This window comes from Peromyscus maniculatus, chromosome 21 (genome assembly GCF_049852395.1).
Source record: "Peromyscus maniculatus bairdii isolate BWxNUB_F1_BW_parent chromosome 21, HU_Pman_BW_mat_3.1, whole genome shotgun sequence".
NCBI lineage: Eukaryota > Metazoa > Chordata > Mammalia > Rodentia > Cricetidae > Peromyscus > Peromyscus maniculatus.
Genome location: NC_134872.1, coordinates 67,469,563 through 67,496,412, shown reverse-complemented (window position 1 = coordinate 67,496,412; position 26,850 = coordinate 67,469,563). Strand labels below are relative to the sequence as shown.

The 26,850-nt window shown below is 39.7% G+C and overlaps 1 long non-coding RNA gene and 1 pseudogene across 1 annotated transcript; both read right to left on the bottom strand.

Annotated features, from left to right (window-relative positions):
• Positions 1-39: 39 nt before the first annotated feature.
• On the bottom strand, positions 40-26,119 carry LOC143269982 (uncharacterized). The gene is made up of 3 exons (XR_013046797.1): positions 26,013-26,119; positions 25,564-25,629; positions 40-891 (listed from the first exon to the last, which is right to left on the bottom strand). It is a non-coding gene; the product is annotated as an uncharacterized LOC143269982 (long non-coding RNA).
• Positions 9,309-10,425, bottom strand: LOC102914081 (protein FAM76A pseudogene; annotated as a pseudogene).
• Positions 26,120-26,850: the final 731 nt, after the last annotated feature.

Sequence of the window (26,850 nt, the reverse complement as noted above, 5' to 3'; positions counted from 1 at the left end):
AGCCTTTCCCGGGAAGCGGGGAAAGGGCAGGGTGTGGGTAGCAAAGTGCAAGTAGGTAGAGTGCCAGCCCTTTCCGTCTGGCAGAACTCAGATCAAGTACAGAGTGCAGATAAAGGAACGTTATGTAATTTTTTTTTTCCTCTGTTAGATGTGATGAAGACATAAAACAGAAGCTTAAGGAGATTCGTCACTAAGCAACAAAATCATTAACAGTTCACCTTGATGTCATAGGGCTACCCATAATTACAGCACTTGTTTATTGCAAGTCCTCAGATGGGCCTCTCCAGTCCTTGCAGATCCACAACTTCATCATGCAAAGCCTGCTGTGACTGGGCTGTGAGAGCAGTCTAATCAAATTTAGTGTTGACACAGCCGTTCTATTCTGCTTACCAGGCGAGGTGCTAAGGGTTTATTTGGGCAGCTCAGAAAGCCCCTCACACTGCTGTAGACTCCGCTGGACTGGTATTGGAGGACCCTGGAGGGTGATACATGAGTGGGACTGTGAGACCCGCATGCCTGCACACTGCCTGGTCTCACTGCGTGCAACCATTCCGAGAAGACTGAGGAAGAAGCTTCGAGGCTTCTGACTACCCACGAAAGGCTTTGAGTGCCCCTCATGCTAGCCTTTACTCGTGAAAGTTATCTGTCCAAACCAGGCCAGCTTCAGTGGAAGAAAAAAAAAAAATGGACTCTCACTGCGTCTGTAAAAGATGTCAGAGAACTTCCCAGCTGATTGATTGCACCACAGATGAAACCTTCCATGGGCCTTGCAAATCCTGTATAATCACACCAGAGCCTTCCTTATGTTACGGGTTCTCATAGAAGTTCTGAAATTGATATCCCTTAGTGTGAAGATAAGGCTTTTAAGTGAATCTTTCCTAGTAGTCAAGCCTATGGGTATGAGAAAACAAGTTTTAGTTATTCATCTCTTCATTTGCATATGTCTTATCTATGTGCAACTTTACCGGGTAGAAGAGGATTTCTCAACCACAATTTGTAATAGGAACATTATTTTTCAGTTAAATTTAGTATATAGAATGTCAGCTAATCTTTCATGACGAATACAAAGCAATGTTTCCTAAACTTGAAAATCAGGACAGGCAGCAGGCTCTCTCAAGACATGCTGTGCTAGCATAGTTGGTTTTAGGTTACTGTTCCTGGCCGATCTCGAATTGCCTCTGTTTAATAGAAACTCATAGTCAAATTCTTCCTTTGTTCTTATTTTAAAAGGTGTTTCTGATCTCTTACACTTTGCAGAGATGTTCTTGTGTTCCCAAAAATGATCAAATCGCTCGCTGTATTTTCTTTTCTTGTGGCTAGTAAGGCGTTAACCCAAGCTAGATGCTCTGTTAGAGAAATAGGTTAACGTGGAAACAGAGGGTTTCTTTGAAATATACCATAATGGTTCCTGTCCTACTCTATGAAGCCTGAGAAATGTTTTGCGTCATGTAGTAGCTAGTTCTGTCTTTTCATCCCTTTGTGTTTGCAGAAGTGGAGTGCTGATCTTTGCAGAATCATTCAGTGGCTGCTTCTTTGGTCCTTCCTCTGTAACACTACCATATTCTCTTCCTCCCCTATCCCTTCTCCTTTTTTCTTCCTCTTCTTCTACCTCCTTGTCCTACTCCTTGTATTCTTTATCCCTCCTTACGATTCTGTATCATTGTATCACTGACCTGAATGGATATCAAAGAAAAAAGAAAGGGAAAACTAAACATGAAGCTTTATGCATCATTTACTATAGGGACTCATGGAACTGAGCCCACCTAAATTAGAAGCTATTTGTCATTTAAATTAAACTAAGAGGACTATTTAGAGAGGAGAAAGGAACTTAAAAGGCTAGTAATCAAGGTAAACTTGATTTTATAATATATGTCAGATAATGGGCAAGCTCAGTGTGACAGAAGGATGCTTCATGATTGCTAGAGACTCAGGGAGGCAGAGTAGGGAATGTTAATAGGCCATGGTTTCTTTGAGGGGGTAATGAAATTAAGATATTGTTTTCCCTAATATACTTATTAGGATGCTTACTTGTTTTTATTCTAATGATAAGTTTCCATTGCCAATCCTATTCAGTTGAGTTATACTATCATAGTGGGGTTGTAAGAAGGAAGGAATTGTTTTTGTGGAACAAAGAGCCTTTTCTTCTGCACCATATATAGCTCACTGTAACCATGTAGACCAGTGATTTTCAACCTTCCTAATACTGTAACCCTTTAATACAGCTCCTCATATTGTGGTGACCCCTGACCATAAAATTAATTTTGTAGCTAGTTCATATCTGTAATTTTGCTGCTTTATGAATTGTAATGTAAATATCTGCTTTCTGGTGATCTTAGGTGACCCCAATGAAAGTATCACTCAACCTGTAGAGGGGTCAGGACCCACAGGTTGAGAACTGCTATGTAGACAGTCATTCACCTCTACTCTACTCTCAGCTTCCCTACCACCATATGTGGCTCACTGTAATCAGGTAGATGATCGCTCATCTCTACACTGCTCGTCATTCTGTTGAAAATAGGCAAGAATTTCATGTGACCCCTCAAATGAAGCTACAAAGGTTAAACAAATCTTTAATGAACAGCGAAGACGTAGTTTTTCAAAGACCTCATTTATTTTTGCTGCTGTTGTTGTTGTTAGCTTTACCTTTCATGAGCTTAGCTGACAGCCTTTGTGAAAGCACAGCAGCTGTGGCATGAGGCTTCTAGACACCTCTAAAACAATTATGACAAGAAGGTGCCTTCCAGTAGCACTCAAAACCCTAAGAAATACATTTCCCCCAAATTCATGGCACCTGTCTCCTTGTGCCTCTCAGGACTGGGGTGTACTCCTGGCCAGTCCTTGCGGGTCAGGAAAATGCTAATCTCATCCAATCACTGCCTCAAGAGAAATGGGTTTGCAAGGACTACTTTAAATTATTTATGGTCCATCATGGTGCTTCCACTGTGGTCTTAGTTAGGGTTATTATTGCTGTGAAGAGACACCATGACCACAGCAACTCTTATAAAGAAAAACATTTAAATGGGGGCTGGATTACTGTTCAGAGGTCATCATGATGGGAGGTACGGCAACATGGTGGCAGACATGGTGCTGGAGAAGTAGCTGAGAAATCTGCATTCGGATCCAAAGGCAGCAGGAAAACAGAGTGACACTGGGCTTGGTTTGAGCATCTGAAACCTTAAAGCTCACCCCCCCACACCCCCGTGACACTTTCTCCAATAAGGCCACACCTCCTAATAATGCAATTCCTTCTGAGCTTATTGGGCCCATTTTCATTCAAATCACCACAACTGTTCTCAAAGTACAGCTGCAGGACTCAGGTACAGAAAAAAAAAAGGACTCTTAAGCAGGGAAAGGAGGTAACAGATGCCTAGAAGATCATCAGTGCCTAGTATTATTCATGTTGCCATTCTTTCCTCAACAGAATTCCCTCTCCTCCATGGGGCATTAGTCCCAGAACACCTACCTCCTTCAGATACCAAAATCTGTGTATGCTCAAATCTCAATGTCTTATGTAAAATGACACACTCTCTGCATATAACCTATACAATATCCTCTTGTATACCTTAAATTGCTTCTATAATCACAATTATATCGTAAGCCCAAATATAATAGAAATGCTATATACATAGTTGTGATATCACATTATTTAAGGAATAATGAAAATGACTTGCTGAGTAAAAATATAATTGTTTTCCAAACATTTGATCCATGGCTAGTTGACTACATGGATGTAGAACCCAAGAACATAAAGGGCTAGATGATATATGGCTAGTAAAGTAGATAAGGCAAGGGGTTGGGGATTTAGCTCAGTGGTAGAACACTTGCCTAGCAAGAGTGAGGCCCTGGGTTCAGTCCTCAGCTCTGTTTAAAAAAAAAAAAAAGACAAAATAACAAAAAAGACCAAAAAAGTAGACAAGGCAAGAGGTATGGTGACAAGTCCGTTCTTTCCCCTAAGCAGTAGAATGTCAGAAGTAAATGGAATCTTCAAGGGTCAATTTAATTTACGAAGTGTATCAAGCATGTGCACACTTCATCTTCAAGTTCATCTTCAAAAATCATGCACTCTCCACCAGAGTAGAGGGTAAGTTGCTGAAGACACCACACACTTCGCTTGCAAGACATAGAGAAACTGAGCTGGAACTGGCGTAGATGCTTCTTCTGGGCTGGGATGACTGCTATGGGGAGACCAACTGCCTTATGATGGCAACGAGGCCTGCTCCACAGGACAGTGGTCATGTCTGAGCCTATAAATCTGGTCAAAAGCCCATGGCTGTAGAAGTCCTAGGCCCTAGCAGGGAACCTACTACTGTTGTTTTGTTGAATGGACAAACTACCTTCTAAACATTTTTGTTTGTAGCCATAGAGTAGTAGGACCTCTAAGCCTTGGCCAGAAAAGTCTGCTTTGACAGTGGGTAACACTTAATGCAGAGACCAATAGCTGGTCAAGTGCTGAGAGTCAGTGACTGTGGACTGTTCAGCCCAAAATGAGGCATCTGTATCATCCCCTCCAAGAGCCAAACACATCAAGAAAGAGGAGGCCAAAAGAATGTAAGAGCCAGAGGGTGGGGGTGGGGAGCACTGTGAAATACTATCTTCTGGACACACCATGGCCAGTGTCTTTATGGATTTGTAGTATCTGTGGTTATCTATTCAGGATCTGTACAAAAGGGCCCATCAACATTCTACCACCCCTTCCTGGAAGTTCCTGGTTGCTAAGGGAGGGAGGGCTCATTTTCTTCAGGAGTATACCCACTGGCAACTTGCCCATGCTCCAGTAAATACTACGTCACTCTCAAAACCCTAATTAAACTCAGTGGAATTTTTTTTAATATAAAGGACTTTTTCAATATAGGAGTAATTCAAGGTGAGTGGAAAAATGAACAAGAGAGGGCAGTGCAAGTAAATATGATCAAAATACATTATGTACATGCATGAAACTAATAAAAAATCAAATAATTTATAAAACAATCAAAATCTAATTACAGAAAATGATCGCATACACCTCATCATATTTTAAGTTTGTGCTGGGCTGAATTCACAGTTATCTATGCATGCAGCCTATAGACCACAGGTTGGACATATTTCCAGATCATCCATTTTCTAACATTTCAATCATTCATCAGTAATTACTTACTGAGTACCTATTGTGTGCCAAATACCTCTCTTGTCATTGTAGATGTAGGAGGGTACAAAAGTATGTCCTTGTGAGGACCATAGTTTAGTGGGACCTTTTCCTTAACATTATTACTTTCATACTCCTTAAAATGACACCGGGTAACACTGAAATGACGTTTCATTATAACACATTTCTGATTAGCTATAATATCTGTATTTTTACCATCTTTTAATATCAATAATTCAAGAATTATAAAATGTAATGTTTTAACCATAACCCTTGGGTTCAGTATCCTTTACTCTCAGGATAATCACTTCCTTACTAAAATATACAGTTCATACACAGTGTCTTAGTAACTGCTTGGCTATAAGTCAGCTCTTCAATGCAAACAGTCCTCACATCTAAAACTAATGCTCTGATTCCCATACCTGGATACAGATGTGGCAGAAAGGAGAGAAATAATGGTCTGAAAATCAGAGTACACAATGTGGGGTCTTTTCGTCAACAAAGGCAAGTTGTATCAAATTCTTCCACACATCTTCACTACTGTGGCCTAGAAAAGGAAAAGGAAAACTTGACCTTAGCACCCATTTCCCTCTGTGGAGTAATAACTATCTTCTTCTTGACCTGTTTCGAGGCGTTACATTTCCCTTTGTTACTTTGTGGGATGTGGTTAATGGAATATTGCTTATTATCGATCATTGGTCTCCACGATCTCTTGTAGCCGGTACATATTTAGAGCCCTAATAGATCCATGGCTGTCAAAAGCTGTCTTTTTTCCCTGTTAGAACCATGAATGTGAAAATGCAACCATGTAAAAAAAAATGTAAGATGACTGTGATCAAAAGAGAAAATAGAGGAGTTTGGTGAGCACCAGAACAGACAGCTGGGATGCAGCTTTAAAAACTTTCTTCTCGGTCTGAGCAGCATCCTGACAATTCCTCAGTGGGGAAATCCACAGGCTTTAGAGCCCTAGAAATCCCAAACTGGCTTCTTAGAGTTACATTTTAACTCAAATCAAAACTACTTCCATTTCTGTCTCCCTTTTTGACTACCTCCTACCTCCAAGTTTAACGTCCCACAAGGAAGAGTCTGTAGGTTTGGCATATCCGTGGCAGGCTCTTTGTTGCTGAGCCAATCTGTGAAGGTTCTGACAGTCTGGTGGCCGCTCTCCAGCATCTACTGCAGAAAAAATCTTTCCATCTGGACAGCGCATGTCTGCATCAACACACCCCACACTAATTCAGGCTCTGCATCAAGTTAGCGCTACAAAGAGGCCTTCTGACACCTTTTGTAAAATTACTGTCCAGTTTCCTCTGCCCTGAATATAATCTGTCTTCTTTCTCCCTTCCCCTTATTTTCACTTGATATGCTAAATAATGATTTGCTTAAGTGTATATTTTTTAAGTCTGCATACACCAACACACACTAAATGTAAACAGCACATGGCTCTGAAGTTTTCATTCAAATTGCTATTTCACCAACATCTATGCCATGGAAAAATCCTCAGCATACAATAGACAGCCAAAAGGGACTTACTAAATAGATCAAGGCTGTGTGTTAGTAGGACCATTCATTAGAGGAAAACATCTATTAAAATAAGCTGGTAATTCAGCTTTCTAAGGCTGGGAACTCCAAGGTGTTATCCAAAATAGTTTATTAAATAAAATAATCTTAATATATGTCGGTAGCATCTAAGGTATGATCCACTACCAATACCCTACAGCTTGAAGGAAAGGACACAAGCAAGCTCACTCTAATGTATGTAACCTGAGCTGCTAAGCCCTCTTTCTAGGGCTGCTAAAGAAAGCACCATCTTAGATAGAACATATTAAGTATTAGATTCAGGTTCTTTAGGATAGGACACCTTTTGGAATGATCTTTATAACATGCCATTTACCTATGCTCTATACTTCTCTGGATTTTAGTATGTGTTTCTTGCTTGATATTGTTTGCATTGGTTGTAGTTCCATCTTATCTAGGTCATTATCCCTCATTATTCCTGGACAATATTTGATAACCATTCCTTTGTATATGGTCTTGTACTAGTTTAGAACATTCTTATTTAGGCAAAAAGGGGGAGATGTAGTGGGTAGCCATTCCAGCTTGGATCTGGAAGTTCCAACCCCCATAGAGACTCTGACAACTGTCACGCCTACGAGGCGGGGCCAAGGGAGGCGTCTGGAGACCCGAGACCTGGATGGGCAAGCGCTCTCTTTTGTTCCTGGACCCTAGATGGTGGAGGTTGACTGAGCAGAGCTCCAGAGAACACCGCTGGATTGCGATACACCTTCCCCAGACCCCCGCAATCTACCTATTCCTTCATTTGTAAGTCACCCACTAAATAAATCTTCCTTTTAACTACGTGGAATGGCCTTAATAATTTCACCAATAAGCATCTATATTCTTTCTTTTTTTTTCATCTGAGTCAAAATGAATTTTATTAACACACATCTGTCAAAGTCTGTACAAACCAAAACGTTCCTATGTTTTAAAATGTCCATTATTACAAACATACAAAGAATCAGAAGGTGTTACCAAAAGTTACTCAATTTCATGGTAAAATGCTGTCATGATTTTTTTAAAAAAATCAACATTTCAAGACTGAGGTTTCTTCTTTACTGTTCAGGAGCTCATGGTAATTTAGAAAATGTATAGGTTTGCTGAATATTAAATGCTAAGACCTTAAAAAAAAGATTTAGTATAAAACTAAATGAGCGTCTGTGTACTGTCACATTTCCATGCATGAGTTCTCAGTTTTACCTTTTGTTTAAGAGACCAGGACCAACACAAATGACCTGAAATATATCGTATGGTAATTTATCTTTACCTAAAAGTTTCTCATTCAAAAAGTTACAAAACGATTCAACAAGGCAGTTTTCCCTGCTTAGAAGGGAAAGCTGCATTCCCTACCACAGTACTATATGAACATGTCCTTCGAGCCTCCTGTCAGAAAGAGCCCTCATGGCCGTACCTCTGTCCATTTGTCTGAGAATGCCACCACAAACTAGAGAGCACTGTGGACAAGTGACCGTGACTGCTCTGACGCTGGTGGACTGTGGTACAAATGTCACCTGTCCCCATGATCTGCTCTAACGCCAGCAGCACCTGCACTGATCCCAAGGTCTGTGTTGGGTCAGGGCACATACAACCCATTTCTAGTTTCTTTCACAAAAATCCAAGAGTGAGGCTCCACATCCGAACCTCTCCCTTCCCACCTGCCTACTGGGTCACGATGGGAGAAGGGCACGCTGGGGGAGACCCCGCTGCTGCCAGGAACCCTTGCTCTCTAGACATTCTCAGTCAGAACAGGGAGCTCACAGGATGGGGTGGACAGAGGGAGGAAGTGCAGTGAGACTCCTCCCCATCACACAGCCCATGCCAACCCCGGGAAACACACAAGAGTTCAAATCTCATCCCACTTGATTTGCTCATGTTTAAAAAAAAAAAAAAGTGCTCTGTTGACAGCCTGGCATGACAGCTGACACGAGCGGATGTTTTTAAAAAAGAAGTGGCAGTGTGGGAATTTAACATTATGTGAAAGAAGAGGGAGAGGGAGGGAAGTGTCCAGGACAACCTGGACAACCGTTCTTTCTGCCCTTACTTAAAGACAGACTGGTCAATGCTCTGCACCCTAAGCATCTCCTCAAATGCTCTTCCACAGAGTCCTCCAAAGGCACTTAGCTCCACACTTACACCTCCAGCATTTACCTTAGCCTCAAGACTCTAAGGTAACAAGAAAAAAAATGATTGGATTCTTTTACTAAAAGCTAGCAAACAGGTCTGGATTATTTTTTCTTTTCTTTTCTCTCTCTCTTTTTTTTTTTTGAAGAGGCATTGCTTTTTACAAGAACTAGCCAGGCTACCATCATTTCTTTATCAAGAAAAGGTTTCCTTTTTGAAAAAGAAATAAAACTCTGTCTATACATAGTACAAAGGTCATACATAATATACCTGGAAAAACCCAAGAGTATACCCTGAAGCAAAAAGTTTATTGGCGAGAGAAAGCCTCTCTCGGCGCACGAAGTCTCAAGGTGGCAGTCCTCAAGGTTCAGAGGACGGCAGTGAAAACATCGAGTACTAAAATAGAGGGAGGGAGGGAGGAGCACCCGGGAGCGGAGGAGGGAGTGGAGGAGGGAGCGGAGGAGGGAGAGGAGGAGGGAGAGGAGGAGGAGTGGGTCTGAAACCCCAAATGCTCAGCATGCACTCGTAACATGGCACAAACCAGGTGTGTCCATTCAACCCACTACATTCGCACAAAGGGTAATGGTAAGAAAATAGAGATTTTTATAAGAAAGCACAATTCCCAGAGAACAGCCAGGTGGCCAACCCTGACCCAGGAGCACCGGCTGTTGTTGCTGGGAGCCTTCTTGTGGTCCTCACGGAGACGTTATGGTGCCTGACTTCTTGGACTGCTTGCTCTTGGACAAAGCAGCTGCCTGTTTGAGAAGCTCTCGGTGTTTGGCCTGCAATTGCTCTGTGACTTTTTTGTGGGTTTTCTCCATTTGGTTCATTTTGGCCCAAGTTTGAGACTCCCGATACTGAAAATCAGCCTTCAGCTCCGTAATCTTCTTCTCTTTCTCTAAGATCATCTGGTCCTTCTGATGCAGCATCTTCTTCAGAGTGGCTACCTCTTCTTTCAGCTGGGCAATGATGACAAAGTGGTCAGTGCCAGGGGAATCCAGAGCCAGGTTTGGGGAAAAGCTTTCTCCATTAGTTGTGATTGACTCAAGCTTGGATTTTTTCTTTGGGATTTCATTTTGAATTGAAGATGTAGAAAGTGTTTTCTGGCTGTTGTAATGGCCGTCACCACCCAGGCGGTTGTACTGCCCCTTCTCCTGATGGCCGGCTCGAGAAAAGCTGCTCAGGTGTCTCCTCTGCTCTTTGGTCTTCTGAAGGACACGCTTGTAGGACAGCGTGCACGGCCAGCACAGGAGCTTCCCATCTACCTTCTTTCGATCGTCTTTCCTGTCAAACGCACACTGCTGCTTGCACTGTTCACAAGAATATGGGGGTCCATACTTCTTCTCTGAATTTGTGCAGCGCTGGCATTTATTGCCAATAAATGCTGCAATTATGTTGCAATACTGACAATGCTTAGGCGTTCCATACAGCTGCACGTTCTGAGCACACTTCTTGCATATTGTATTGGTTTTACTCTCCTGCTGGTACTCAGTCCTGCAGTAGGTACACTTCACAACAGGGTGAGCAATCCGGCATTCCTTGCACAGCTGCTGCCCCTGAGACAACGCCTCGAAGGGGAAGCGCTGGTGGCACTTGGTGCAGGCGTAGAGCGCCGCCATGTCCATGTCGGGTCCCACCCACCCGGGCGAACTCTGGAAGATCAGAGAGACAGAGCAAGCCACAGCTAACCTCACCTGGCCAACTTCTCAGCTGATCTTGTTTCCTCAGACTGGAAGCCTCTGTGTCCTTATATCTGAATGGCTCTCAGCTGAACTGTGCTGCTCAAAACCTAAAAGCTTAACCAGCCAAATGCTTAACCAGCCAAATGCTTCTAGTTCCTGGTCTTCACGCCTTATATACCTTTTTGCTATCTGCCATCACTTCCTGGGATTAAAGGCTCACTTTCTGGGATTAAAGTCGTGAATCACCATGCTTGGCTGTTTCCAATGTGGCCTTGAACTCACAGAGATCCAGAGGGATTTTTGCCTCTGGAATGCTAGGATTAAAGGTGTGAGTGCCACCGTTTTCTAGCCTCTGTATCTAGTGGCTGTCTGTTCTCTGACCCCAGATAAGTTTATTAGGGTACACAATATTTTGGGGAACACAATACCACCACACCTTTTGCACTCTTTTCTCCATTTGTCTGCAAGCCCATCATTTAAAAAAAAAAAATGCCACCGGATGGGTGAGTTAAACTGGGAGACAGCCCATGATCAAGGTGTCCGCAGGGCTGGTCTCTCCTGGAGTCTCTCTACTTGGTATGTACTTGGTATGTATCTACTTGGCTGTCTTCTCCCTGCACCTTTTTACCTCTGTGTGCCACTGATCTATGTCCCTCTTCTTACAAGGACATCGGTCATATTGGATTAGGGACACTCTGAATACCTCATTTTAACTTAATTACCACTTTAAAGAGTTATCTCGGAGCTCTCTGCAGGAAAGTGGGCAAGAATAATCAGAACTGGAGCCCATATTCAACTACTCTCAAATCCAAACCATGGAACTGAGCTGCCCAAGAGAAGTGCTTCTAGTCATATACATTTGACCTGCAGGACCCAAAGGAGTCAAGCTGGAGTGCCGGGGTCTAAGAGTACTACCAAGAGAGAACTTACCCCCTCCACTCTCTGACATGCCAAATCCTCAGGGAACTTGGAGGCTGAAGATACCAAAGGCTTGCACTCACAGCTCCCGTACCCAGCACCAAGTGTTTCCTGCTAGAAGCCCAGGAATAATTTCACCCTTTCCACTCAGTGCTGCTGTGCTGGAAATTCACTCCGTAAGTGGCTGGGGTTTTTTTTTTTTTAATTCTTATTTTCTATTATTTAATCTCTACAAATATATGTAAATATTTAAATTTAAATTGTATGTACATTATTTATAGTTATGTTATATTCACAATAAACATATAAAATATATGTATTTTTGACATTTGTTTGTTTATTGTTCAGTTAGGCTTAGGGTCAATGTGTACATTTCTCCATCTAGTCTACTATAGGACATTCTCTACTATATTTTTTATGCACATCTCATAGAGATCCCTCTTATTCCTACATTTTTTTTCATTTTCTCTCATCTCCGTCCCCTTTACTTATAACCTCCATAGCTTTCACAATCTCTAAAATCTGTGGACTCTCACAGCCTCCCTCCCTCCTATTATACCCACCTTAATTTTTTTCTTTTCTAAGTTGACTTCTGTGGTGTCTTTTTCTCAGTTGTCACCTTGCCTATATCTGGAAATGACTAAAAACCTCAGTAGCTGGGCACATCTGGGAGGAATTTTTTGTGATTGAATCATTTGAGGTAGGAAGATCCAACCTGAATCTGGGCCACACCTCCTGGTGGCAGCCTATAGAAAGGACATGGAAGAAAGATGATTCATTCTATCAGTTCTGTTCCTCTAGAAGACCCTGACTAATAAAACCTCATACTTTTCCCTATCCTCACCCACCCACTTCCTTCCCACTCCTAATCGTTTTGAATAAATCTGAGTATATACTATACTATCCTTGGTTGTTATCCACTATCAGTTACTGAAGTGAAGGGGGCCCTTGTTGATTGTTTAGTATTACATTTGCAAAGCTATACTATCTAGCAGCTATGGTTATTCTCACAGCCAATACCTTACTCAAGAAATAATACAGAGTTTACACCATGAACCCTAACGCTCCTGAACTGAGGAAATATTTTCTGATCTACTAAGTTCAACTCCACTAGAACCAAATCCCACTTGAACATTACAGATACTTCAACTGAAAAAAAGTATAGCTAATATTGTGGGACAACCAAATACCCCAGAATCATAAATCCCATAGCAGTAACGTAAGAGACATGGAAAAGCAATGCAACAAAATTCCTCTAAAAATTACTAATCTTACCTTAATGGCATTCAATGAATATGAGTTGGATGAAATCTGAGATATAGAACTCCAAAGAATAATTATAAACATTTTCAAAGAAATCAAGGAAACAAATAAGCTGTTGATCAACAACACAGACAGCTGAATGAAATAAAAGTACTAGTGCAAAATATGAAGGAGGAATTCAACAACCAGATGAAAATACTAATAAAAAAAAACAGACTGAATTAATCAAGGAGCATTCATAGAATATCAAAACTTGAAGAAAATTTGGAGGAATTGGAACAATCCAACAAGAACAAAAATAAAATAATAAGAAGCTAGAACTGGGAATTCTAAGACATACAGTCCAGTAAAAAGACCAAATCTATGAGTCATAGGGATAGAAGAAGACTGTTGCTGTAAAGGCATAGAAAATATTTTTGAAAGAATCCTAACAAACGAGAAAAGAGCCTTTCCTCATCTTATTGTAACTGAAACACTAAATATAAAGAACAAAGAGAAATTCTGAGTCACATATACAGGGAAAACCATCAGAATAACACTAGATTTGTCAACTAAAACTTTAAGAGCCCGGGGGGAAGGGGATGGGGCATGAAAGGATGTATTTCAAGTTCTAAAAGACAATGTGCCAACTCAGAATACTATACCCACCAAATCTATCTGTTATAAGGAAAGGATAAATAAATGTTCTACACTAAAACCAGGCTAAAGGAATTAATAACCACTACTGGAGATAATTAAAAGAATCCTTTGAAATGAAGAAAATAAATATTTCCACCAAGCCACAGGAAAGAAAAAAAAAACATACTAGATAATAGTTAAGCAAGAGAGGAAGAGGGAAAAAAAATCAAACAGTATAAAAATCAACAAAATGCTGGGCGGTGGTGGCACATGCCTTTAATCCCAACACTCGGGAGGCAGAGCTAGGTGGATCTCTGTGAATTCGAGGCCAGCCTGGACTACCAAGTGAGTTCCAGGAAAGGCGCAAAGCTACACAGAGAAACCCTGTCGTGAAAAACAAAACAAAACAAAATCAACAAAATGGCAAGAATCAACACACATTTTTCAATAATGATGCCGAATATTAATTGCCTCAGTCCCTCTACCTCCAAAAAATAGAAGAGTAGACAGGTAAAAAAAAAATCAGGGACCATCTATTTGTTGCCTTTAAGATATCCACTTCACTACAAAAAGACACATTATCTTGGGGTAGAAGAATAGAAAATAGTATTCCAAGCAAATGCACCTAAAAACAAGCACATGACACTGTTCTAATATCTGCGGGGGTGGGGGGGTGGAATTCAAACCAAAACTAATGAGAAAAGGCAAATACAGTCATCTTGCACTGATTAGGAAGACTATCAATCATAAAGACATACCAATCACACATTAGCCCTAAACACTAACACACTCCATTTTATAAAATAAATATTACTACAAGTTACAGAGTGACCCCAAAACAACAGTAATGGATGACCTCATCATCCTACTTTCATCAATTGACATGTCATTCTGACAAAATACAGAGAAATATATTAGTTAAATGACACTGTGGTGGTTTAAATAGGTATGCCCCCCCCCACCATGGACTCTTGTGTTTGAATACTTGGTCTGTAGGGAAGGGTACTATGAGGAGGTATGGCCTTGTTGGAGTAGGTGTGGACTAGTTGGAAGAAGTGTGTCACTGTTATAGTAGGCTATGAGGTCTCATATATGCTTAAGCTACACCCAGGGTGGTAAACAGTTCTGCCTACATGCTGCCATGCTGCTTGCCTTGACGATAATGGACTAAACCTCTGAAACTGTATGCCAGCCTCAATTAAATATTTTCCTTTATAAAATTTATAATGGTCATGGTGTCTCTTCACAGCAATAAATAACCTAACTAAGAAAGACATCCTACATGAAAATGGACTTAACAAACATCTACAGAACATTCCATCTAAACACAGAAAAATACACATTTTTCTCAGCAGCCTGTAGAAATTTCACTTTAAAAGATGCTATATCAGGACATAAAGCAAGTCTCAAATAATAAAGGAAAATTGAAATAATTATATAACTTCTATCTGATTACAATGGAATAAGAGTACAAACCAAGAGCCAGCTGGTGGTGGCACACACCTTTAATCCCAGCACTCGGGAGGCAGAGCCAGGCAGATCTTTGTAAGTTTGAGGCCAGCCTGGTCTACAGGGCGAGATCCAGGACAGGTACCAAAACTACACAGAGAAACCCTGTCTCAAAGAAAAAAAAAAAAAGAGTACAAACCAAATAGACTCACGGTGATTGACCACAGTATTGAATGACAAATGGATCCTTGAAAAAATAAGGAAGAAAATATAAATATGCCTAGAAATAAATAAAAAATAATTTTAAAAAAACTATGGGATACAATGAAAATGATCCTAGGACAGATGTTTAAGACCTTAGGACCTCAAATAAATAACTTAATAACTTAATAATAAACATTGAGGCTCTGAAAGAAGATGATGCCAAATCCCAAAGCAAAGGATGAAAAGAAATCATTAAGATCAGATTAGGAATTAATGAGAAAAACAGAAGTACAAAGAATCAGTGATTCTATGAAAAGATAAACAAGACTAAGAAACTCAGCCAAAATAAAGGGAAGACCCGCATTAGTGAAATTAGAGATGAAAATGGAGTTATTATGACTGATACAAGTAGATTCTACCTTAAAAACATGTATGCCATGAAAGGGGTTAGAGGAGGACATGAGAGAGTTGGACAGCCAGATATAATTATATTTAAATTAAAATGCATTTAAACTTTCTTAAAGTTGAAATAAAAAACATATAACACTAAATTGGAAAATATAAAAGTAATGGTTAATTTCTAGTTGCATGTGGCCTACAAAATTGAATCAAAATGAGATAAGCAATTTAAACAAATCTATAACAAGCCATGAAATTGAAGCAGTACTTAAAGCTCTCCTGACTAAAAACAATCCAGGCCCAGATGGATTCACAGGTGAATTTTAAAAAAGATTCAAAGGAGAGCTACCACCAATACTTCTGAAACTATTCCGTAAAACAGGCAAAGAACATAACCAAACTCTGTGTACAAAGCTAGTATAATTCTGATACCAAAATCAAATAAAGATCCAAAAGAAAAGGAAATTGCAGACCAAGCTCCCTGATGACAATAGATGTAAAAATTCTCAAGATATTTTGAACACATCAAAAAGATCACTCACCATGGTAAAGCTGGCTTTACCTTGAACATGGAGGGGTGGTTTGTTGTACACAAATACTTGTTATAAATGACATAAATGAAGTGATCATCTCAATAGATGCAGAAATAACTTTGATAAAATCCAACAACCTTCAAGCTAAAACTCCTATAGAAACTTAGCAGAAGAAACAAGTCTCAACATAATGCCAAACATATAGCCAACATTATGTTAAATGGGGGAAAGTTCAAAGTCATTATTTGCAGAGTATATGCTTCTATATATAAGAGACCTTAAGGACTCCATCAGAAGACTCTTTGAATTAATTCTTTCAACAAAATGGCAGCATACAAAATTTACATAGAAACCATCAGTATCGTCCCTGTATACCAAAGACAAACAAACTAAGGAAAAAAATTCAGGAAAGCAATCTCATTTACAACACTTAAAAATAATTATAGGATAAGCCTAATCAAGGAAGTCGTAGTCCTCTGCATTATAAACTTTCAAACACCAAAGAAAGAAACTGAAGAGATCAGTAAAAGATGGAAATTTCTGATGTTAAGTTACACTCCTCAACCATACTAATAAAACAGCAGGTGGGTGCTGGCACAGAAACAGATACAGTGATCAATGGAGGAGGAAAAAAAAATCCCAAATAAAAGCCCACACAACTAAGGCAACCCAATTTTTACAAAGATGCAGAAATTCATTGCAAAAGAGGTAGGACTGACAATAAGTAGTGTTGGGAAACTGGTATCTGTGTGTAGAGGAATGAAACTAAATTCCTCCTTCACCCAGCATAGAAATAAATACCCACTGAATCAAGGACCTCAACACAAAGCACAAAACTTCTAGAGAAAAGGGTAGGTAGCACACTTCAAAATACAGGCATAGGTAAAGACTTCCTGGATATTTCCAACTACTTAAGAAGTAAGGTCCTTAACCCACAATGAGACCTAATGAAACTAAAAAGTATGTGGACAGCAAGGGAAATTGTCAACTGAATGAAGCAGCAAACTACAGAATGGGAGGAAATCTTGGCCAGATACATATCTGACAGATGAATACAAGCAAATAAAGTAAATATAAAAAAATAATAAACAAATGACTCACTCAAAAAATAGACTGTAAAACAAATAGAGAGTTCTCAAAAAAAAAAAAGGAAAGAAACACAAATGACTAATGAGGATTTTTTTAAATGTGCAACATCCTTAGCCATCAGGGGAATGAAAACGGATGACAGTGAAGATCTGGAGAAAAGTACCCATATTCACAACTCATAAGAGTGTAAGATGGTGCAGCCACTATGGGAGTAAGTGGACACACCTCAAAAAGCTAAAATTAACACAGAATATAAGCAAACTATACCACTCTCAGGCATACCCAAAGGACTCAACAGTCTACCGCAGAGATACCTGCACATCCATGTTCACTGCTACTCTATTGACAGTAGCTGGGAAACAGAATCAATCCAGCTGTCTATCAAATGAGTAATGAAATTGATCATATTCATTACATATATACAATGGAATTTTACTCAGCACCAAAATGTTGAACTTCATGAAATCTTCAGAAAAATGAAACTGGAAAATACTATTCTAAATGAGATAACTCAGACCCAAAAAGACATATGCCCTTTCTCTCTTACTTGCAGATTCTAGTTCCAAATTTATTTTTGTGTTTCACAAATTAATTTGTATTTAACTTGGAGTGTCTGTAGAGGTAAGAAAGCCAGAAAAGAACCACAAGAGAGGTGAGGAGAAGACGCTTTAAGTGGGAAGGGATTGGTAGAATACAGGTGATATGAAAGTTAAAGGGGAATACTGAGCTTTATAGGGTTTAAGTAGGGATAAGGATGTATGTGATGGAGAAGATGGAAAGATGTGGAAAGACTAACCAAAGCTAAGACTGATGAAAACCCACTACTTCCTAAACTAGTTTTTCCAAATATAATTTTAAAACGGTATTATAACAAAAGTACCCTGAATGCGTGAATAATACTGGTCCCAAAAGCTATGGGTTATTAAACAAAAATCCCAGGACCAGGCATGGGATTCCTCTTTATGGGTTGTTGGTCATGTCTTCTGAACAGGACATAGTCCTTGCAATCAAGATCTCACAGCAGCTGTGGTTACCTGCATAAGGCCTAAACAAGATGGAGCCAATCAACACTCCAGCGTGGATAAGAGAGGGACACATGAGGCTCCACACCGAGCTGAGGAGCTTCTGGCATTCATTTTTCTTCATGTTGTCTGTGATCAAGTATTTCCACTCATGCTAATACAAGCAACTCAGTTGGATTACTTTTTTAAGGTTGTGAAAATAGGAAAGGACGTGGTTGGAAGAAGGGTCCTAGAGAAAATTGGAAGAAGATAAAATCAGGGAATGAGAGGTATATATGATCAAAATATACTGTATACTGTATTAAATATTCAAACAATAAATTTTTAATCATTTTTAAATAATAAAATAATAATGATTTATCTCCAATGCAATCACATCTTTAGGTATGAACGAGGAGCACTTTAAAATTTTTGAGAAATTCAACTCAACCCATAGGACACAACCAAGTTTCAGTGTTAACAATAAATGTTAAGGATAATCCACACACCACAAGCCCATATTAAAATGAATTAACATATCTTACTAGAAAACTGAAAACATACAAGTGAAAACCTATGAGATAAGGAACTAGAGAGTTTTGCAGGAATGTTTGATTTTTGAGTAGTGGTTGGGCTTGTTCTGGCTTCAAACTATCACCTCAATCTTGCAATACACATATTAGAAAGATGATTAGAAAGATGATAATGCAACCCATTACACTGAAAAATATTTCTAAAACACTACATATGTCCCATGATGAATAATCTCAGGCCAAGTTGTGTCACAGCCAGGTCCTTAGCAAGGAAGATCTTGGTGCTAAGGAACTGACTTCCAAGCTATTGATTCTAAATGGGTACACAATGAATATCCCCATGTGCCTCTCCAGTCACACCTGCATACTGCAAAGGAAAGGCACAGATTAATTTTGTGCCTCTCACCTACTTACAGTTTTGCTTAAAGAAAACATTGGATCTTTGATCTTTTCTTTTTTTTTTTTTTTTTTTTTTTTTTTTTTTTGGTTTTTCGAGACAGGGTTTCTCTGTGTAGCTTTGCGCCTTTCCTGGGACTCACTTGGTAGTCCAGGCTGGCCTCGAACTCACAGAGATCCACCTGGCTCTGCCTCCCGAGTGCTGGGATTAAAGGCGTGCGCCACCACCGCCCGGCTCGGATCTTTGATCTTTTCAAACTTAAAGCATGCATGTTAGTAGTATGTTCCTTTCAAAAGCTAATTCAGTCTGGTACCCAGACTCACTGAATAAGTCCCTGGAGGGCAGGACATAGCAACCTGCTTCCATCAAGCCCCGAGGTGATCCTTTTGTGCAATGAAATTTGGACAGTCCTTTTAGAAGTTGATGAGGATCTCATAATCAAAATACTTGCTTTGCTGGATAGATGGGGGAGATGGGATTATCACTAAGGTAATAGGGAAAGAAATAGTAACAATATTATTTTCAAAAGACTCCTAAACGAGGGTCTGGGTTGATTGACAACTAAAGAACCCCAAACTTAGAAAACTCCCACTCTTTTAAAGGGGCTACTGGTAAACTTCCCCACTCAGTCCTATAGAAACATTGCCTTTACTATCCTAATTGGAAAGCCTGTCTGCCTCTGACTCAGAGAGAGATACTATCTTTATAATCCTGGACTATCTCCAAATAGGGAAGGGAAAGAACTGTATTAACTTAGAGGAGAAGTAAGTCTGCTCCCTGCCCTACAGCAGCTTTGCAAGTGCCCTTAAACAAAGCTGTCAATCTTCTTCACCCAAAATCACCCAAGAAAGCAAGACTACATTTTAGTGTGTTTTGCTTTGGTGACTCAAAAGTTAACCTGAGTACAAAGGGACTCAAACTTGTCTTTTTTCCACAGACTCCAAAGAACAGACCTTTCTATCTAATACTTCTTAGCAACAAAACCAGAAACCTCAAGCTTTTTCAATGATGGATGATTTCCCAAGCACAATCTTGCAAGGAGCCCCAGAAATATAAAAGCAAATGAAAGCAGAACTATTCTTCAAGGAGATGGCTGTGATTTCATTGTGAGCTGGACTTCACAGTGGGTTCCCATGTTGTTCAAAGCTAGATTCTGCCCCAGGTTTGGAGCATTCGCCAAATCCCAAAACCCAGTTAAAAGCTGTGGTTGTACTGAAAGGATAGTTGTTGAGTTATGGTCACGAGGCCTCCTCAGCAGACTGGTAGGCTGTCAAGCACTAAGACAGGGGACACAGATAATTTAAAAACAGTTCTGAGATCAGCTCGGGCACAGGAAAGTGCTGGTGGTTTTAATTAGACACTCATCACTGACACACGTAGTTTAGTGCCTATTAATAAGAAACATGTCCAAAGGTGACCTTGAGAAATAGTTCTCATCTCTGTACCCGTTCACTTACTGATTCACTAGTGTATTTCATTCAGCAAGACACTGATACTAGCAGGGTGTGGTGGGGCATGCTATAATCCTAGCACTGGAGAGGCAAGATTGAGAAGAGTATGAGTTCAAGGTCACCCTAAACTGTCTAGCAAGACTCTGTGGTGGGAATAGATAGACAGGTAGATGATAGATAGATAGATAGATAGATAGATACATACATACATACATACATACATACATACATACATACATACATAGACAGATGCTACTAAATATCAGACATCTTGTTAGTATGCAAACTTTAAGATATTATTACAATAAGGCTCTGGCATGGTGGCACATGCCTGTAATATTAGCATTTAGGACAGAGAGTCAGGAGTATTTCAAGGTCATCCTCATCTCCATAGCAAGTTCAAGGCCACCCTAGGCTACACGAGACCCTGATATATATATATATATATATATATATATATATATATATATATATATATGTGTGTGTGTGTGTGTGTGTGTGTGTGTGTGTGTGTGTGTGTGTGTGTGTGTGTGTATGTATATATATATATATATAGTCCAATAAGGAATGGGAAAAAATACAGAAGTAAATATTACAATACAAAATGATATAAAACATGCCCTAATGTTTCTGTCATTTTCCTCTGCTGACTTGTTCTGCCTGAGACAGTCACCAAGACCATAGGCAGCATTCCTCTTAGAGAAGACAGATGGGTGTCAGGGACACTTTCCTTTAATCTACTGGTTTTGATGGCATTCAGTTTCTAAAATTCTTATCTACTGCTATAATGCTAAAACCATGTAATCAGTGAACCCAAACTGCACACCAGGAAAGCTTTCTCTTGCTAATAATATCCAGCTGCTTTTCTGACGAGATAAACTCATAACGACAAGTAACCTGTGCAGAGATTAATTGCTTCTAAGAGAAGTGTCTTGAAGTTTGATGTTGAGAATATAAATCTTTTGTCACAATGATAATGCCTACTACAATGTTTCATGCTCTAAATATATCCTTCAGTTCGATTTTCCTAACGCCGTGGGAGCTAAGCCTTTCTGTAAGTGAGAAGAGGCAAAGGTAGTGTTGCTAGCTAATTTACCCAGCAAGATTCAGGCAGCAAAAAATGGAGCTCAGTGTAGCCACTCGCATTCATGGACAACCCAAGGCTCTGCTCCATGCCTTCATGAGCAGGAAGCCATTGCGAGCACCTCTTTGTCCAGCCTTTCTTTTAGCTTTTATCATAAATGCAACCTCTTCTCTTTCATTTATTTAACAAGTAAGCCCTATATGAGCTTTCTTTTCAAAAAGAATGTCTAAGGAAATAAGAAAATATATTTCAGTTAAGGCTTATAGACTTTCATTGTTGTCGTACAAAAAGAGAATCTTATGGAACAAAGATAAACTAATTGAAAAATTAAGACTGTTGGGGTCAAGGGAGATGCCTCAGTGATAAATGCTTGTCACATAAGTGTGAGAACCAGAGTTCAACTCCCAGCACCACATGAAAGCCAGACTGGGTTGTCAGCGTGCCTTGGAAAGGTGCAGACAGGAATAGCATACAAATTAGCTAGACTAGCCAAACCGGAGAGCACCAGGTAAAGCTGGAGACCCAGGGGGCTGGAGAGATGGCTCAGCGGTTAAGAGCACTGGCTGTTTTTCCAGAGGTCCTGAGTTCAATTCCCAGCAACCACATAGTGGCTCACAACCATCTGTAATGAGATCTGGTGCCTTCTTCTGGCATGCAAGCATGCATGTAGGCAAAACACTGTATACATAATAAATAAATAAATCTTTAAAAAAGAAAAAAGAAAAAAAAAAGCTGGAGACCCATAGTGGAAAGTAATGGAGAAATACATCTGCCATCAAGTGCTAGCTTACACATACACATACACACACACACACACACACACACACACACACACACACACACACACACACGGATAAATATATACACAACCAGACTGCATGGGCAGCACATACATGCAAATGTACATACAAACATCGTGTGTGTGTGTGTGTGTGTGTGTGTGTGTGTGTGTGTGTGTGTAAAGAAAATTCCAGTGTTGAATCTTGACAAAACTTTTTGACATACCTTGCATGTATACCAAACTTTTTGAAAAGACATTTAAAAATAAATTTTATCTTCTAATTTTGAACTGACAATCAAAGCAAGTATAGTAAATAGCAGAATGGGTATTGACTAAAGATTACTAAAATAATATTGATGTATTATTTGTAATACATCAATAAATAAATGTAATAAAATACACTTTAATGTATTTTATTATTTTAATTATGTGTATGTGTCTATGTGTGGGTATGTTCATATGAGTGAATGATCCCACAGCGGCTAGAAACATCCAATCCCCTGCAGGTAGGGTTACAGGTAGCTGTGAGCTGCACAGGTGCTGAGAACTATACTCAGATCATCTGCTAGACTAGTATGCCCTCTTAACAAATGAACTATCTTTCCAGCCCATAAACATTGTTATTCTTTAACATTTGGGTACAGGAAAGATGATTCAGTGTATAAAGTGTTTGCCTTGAAAACAAAAGAAACTGAGTTTGATCCCAGAGTCCAAGTTTGAAAAAAACTCACCCATTATAAAATGACTCATAAGAACATTCTGTTATACCCTTAGATCAGTGCCTTGCTCATCCATCATCAGGGAGGTAGATGGGAACTAACAGAGAACCAGAGGCAGCGGAAGACTCTAAGAAAACAGCATCTCCCAGACACAACAGAACTGACGCACCTATGAACTCACAGTAGCTGTGGTCGCACCCCCAGGGTTTGCACAGGTTCAAGCCAGACAAGATCCTAACACTGAAGAGGAAGTACACATGGCTCCCCCTGACCAAGAAGCTATCTACAATATACAAATGTGGGTATATTAACCACACTTCAGGGTAGGTCCCATGCCCAGATGTTCGCCAAATGAAAGTGAACTCAATGGTATTTTTGGAGATTTTGGAGAAAGGGGGTCTCATATTGCTTTGTTTGGACATTTTTTGTCTTATTTGTCTTTTGCTTTGTGTGTGTGTGTGTGTGTGTGTGTGTGTGTGTGTGTGTGTGTGTGTGTGTGTGTGTGTCTTGTTTTTTTTTTAAGAGAGAGAGAATAGGTATGGAGTTGGGTGAGTGGGGAAGCAGGAAGGGTATGAGAGGAGCGAGGGGAGGAAAACGGTGTGATCAGAATATATTGCGTGAAAATAAGTTCCAGTGAGGAACAAATAATAATAAAATAAAGCCATGCATGGTGACACATTCTTGGGGGAGAGGAGACGGCCAGATCTCTGCAATACCACTGGCCAGCCAGCCTAGCCTACTCGGTGAACTGCAGGGAAATGAAAGACTCCATCTCAAAACAGGTGGATGGAGCCTGAGGAATGACACCAGAAGTTATCTTCCGGCTTCTACGTGCAAGCACACACATGTAGACATGTACCACAAACTTGCACACATTACAAACATGCATATACTCATATATAGATATATAAAACATCATTTTTATATTAACTTTATTATTTTTAAATGAAACTATTACAAAATCAATTCATCTTTCATCTTAACTAACAAAGAATATTTTTGCTCTACAAAATTAATTTTCAAGTAATATATCAACAATAAACTCTGCTAGAAGATATGAATATCGTGTTTAGTCAACTTAAGATTCTGCTAGAATTATTTCTAAATAGTCTAGAATAAGATCTACCTTTACTCCAAAAGCTAACTGTGTATTATCTTTAAAACATAAATATAATTTAAAATGGCATCTACTTTAAAGTCCTTTTTTAATGTTAGATTGACCATTTGGGTCTTGCTTTGGGCAGAAAACACAATGAAATTATTGAATTTACTATAACATAGGGAAAGAAAATGCCCAAACATATGTGTAAAAGACTCTATCAAAAGTAAAATATTTAGCCAGCTGTGGTATATGCCTTTAATTCCAGCATTTGGGAGGCAGAGGCAGGCAGAACACTGTGAGTTCAAGGCTAGCCTAGTCTAAGAATAAGTTCCAGGCCAGCCAGGGTTACCGAGTGAGACTGCCTCCAAAACGTTCTTTCAAAACAGTAAAATATTTTGGCCCAACAAGATAGTAAAGACCTGATTTCTATCCCTGTAACCTGACTGGTCAAAGGAGAGAACTGACTCCTGAAAGTTGTCCTCTGATCTCTACACATGCCCTCCAAAATTTAAATAAGTAAATAATGAAATCTTTTAAAGAAAAAAATTGAAAAGCATATTTGAAGTTTTGACATAGCTGCACAGAGTCCTTAGCTCTCTAATGCCAGAAAAAAAGAGCATCTCACTCGCATCCAGTCAGACAACGGTGTCGCTTTACCATCTTCTCATTGGCAATCTACAGGAACTTGAGAGTAGATGGACCACAGTGGGAAGACAAGAAGAGAACCGGTGGCTAAACAAGAATATATGATGCCTGCCTTCATAACTGAATGGCTTGTCCCTTAGATAGATTGGTAACAGATGTCAAGATAAAGTACCCAGTCTTATGATTACCAATCAAGCAGAAGATAGAGGAAAGACAATTCTTTCTAGTCATTAAAACTAAATTTAATTATCCCTAGAGGCAGGTGGATCTCTGTGAGTTCAAGGCCAGCCCGGGCTACAGAATGAGTTCCAAGGAAGACGCAAAGCTACACAGAGAAACCCTGTCTCAAAAAACCAAAAAAAAAAAAAAACCTAAATTTAATTTTAATTATCCCAACCAATGAGAAAGGTTTGCATATGTCAGGAGGTAGAGTGGTCAGAATTCTCTAGAGAAACATAGCCCACAAGATTGACAGATAGAGGGGTAGATAAAAAAAGCAGATGATAGACAGATATATAGATAGATGATAGATAGATAGATAGATAGATAGATAGATAGATAGATAGATAGATAGATAGATAGATAGATAGATATTGAGAATAGATATCAAGATAGATAGATCATCTTATGATAAAAGACTTGGTCCAATGCTTATACAGACTAAGAAGTCTCATGATTTTTTTTTTCTGCAAGATAGAGGCTCAAGGAAGCTCATTGTGGTGGCTTTCATGAGGATAGCCCTCACAGGCTCATATCTTTGAATACTTGGCTTCCTGTTGGTAGGACTGTTTGAGGATTAGGATTGTCTTGTTAGAGGAGCTATGTCACTAGGGGTGTGCTTTAAGGTTTCAAAGATTCACACCATCCCTAGTGTGTCTCCCTGCCTCCTACTTACCTATCAAAATATGAGCTCTCAGCTGTTCCTGCCACCAAGCCTTTGCTCCACCATCATGGACTCTGTCTGAAAGCTTAAGTCCGAATAAACACTTTTTTAGAAGTTGCCTTCATCATGGTGTTTTGTCACAACAATAGAAAAGTCACTAAGACCCTGGTGTAGCTTCAACCCAAGACCAAAGCTTGAGGACCAGTCCAAGTGTGAATGCCTGAGAACACAGAAGCTTCTAGCAGAAGCCTAAGTCTAGCTTGTGGAGAGAGTAAATTTGCTATTTCTGCCTTTTGTTTGATTTGGGCTTTCAGAGGACTGGATGCCTGCTGTCCACGTTGGTAAGACTGGATCTTCTTTATTTGCTTTGTTGATTCAAGCCATCACCTCTTTTAGAAACACCCTCACAGACATGATCAGAAATGGTGTTTTATGAACTGTTGGGGCATCCCAGAGCTAACCTCGGGGCAAACATGCTGATGATGTGTCACTGCCAAAAAGCTGAGATGTCACCAAGACCCAGCCAGACCTGCCAGATCCATGTCAGAGCTTGGTGCTCTAAAGTTCCCCTCCAGTTCTAGCAATTGTTAACTTAGCAGTGAGATGATGGATCATTTTCTCAAAACATTCCAAAGCAGAATGCTAGTGGAGGCCCAAAGAAAAGCTTTCATAAGCTCAGCAGTAGTGGTGCATGCCTTTAATCTCAGCACTCAGGAAGCAGAGACACATGGATCTCTGTGAGTTTGAGACTAGTGTGGTCCAGAGAGCAAGTTCCAGGACAGTCAAGGCTACACAGTGAAACCTTGTCTCAAAAAACAAAAGTCTTCATAATCAAACTGTCCGCTGGAATATGTGACTATTTCAACAAATACATAAAACAGCCTTTTCCAATCAACTCTAGGACCATTATTATTAAATATAAATAAGAGAAGACATGGGAGTTAAAAAACATCTTGGCCCATCATAAAAATCAAGATGTCACTGGGCAGGTACAGGGCTGTCTTCCTAATTGCAGTATGTGAGTTCCCGATGGATTTCTCAAGGCTTATATGCTAGTGTGGACCCAGAGTATACATCTACATAAGTCTTATTGCCATTCTATTTCATTTACAAGTGAGCGTGTCATGGCTTATCGTTTATACTACATTTTCCCTCTTCACTTTGACATCTTTCTCCTAGCCAGGCATGTTCAAACTTCCTTTAATACCCATTTTTGTAAATGTGGGCATGTGCTAAACCCTCCCAAAGCAGGACTCACCCGTTGAGTACAGAGGCTAATAAGTTCAAAGAGCTCACAGT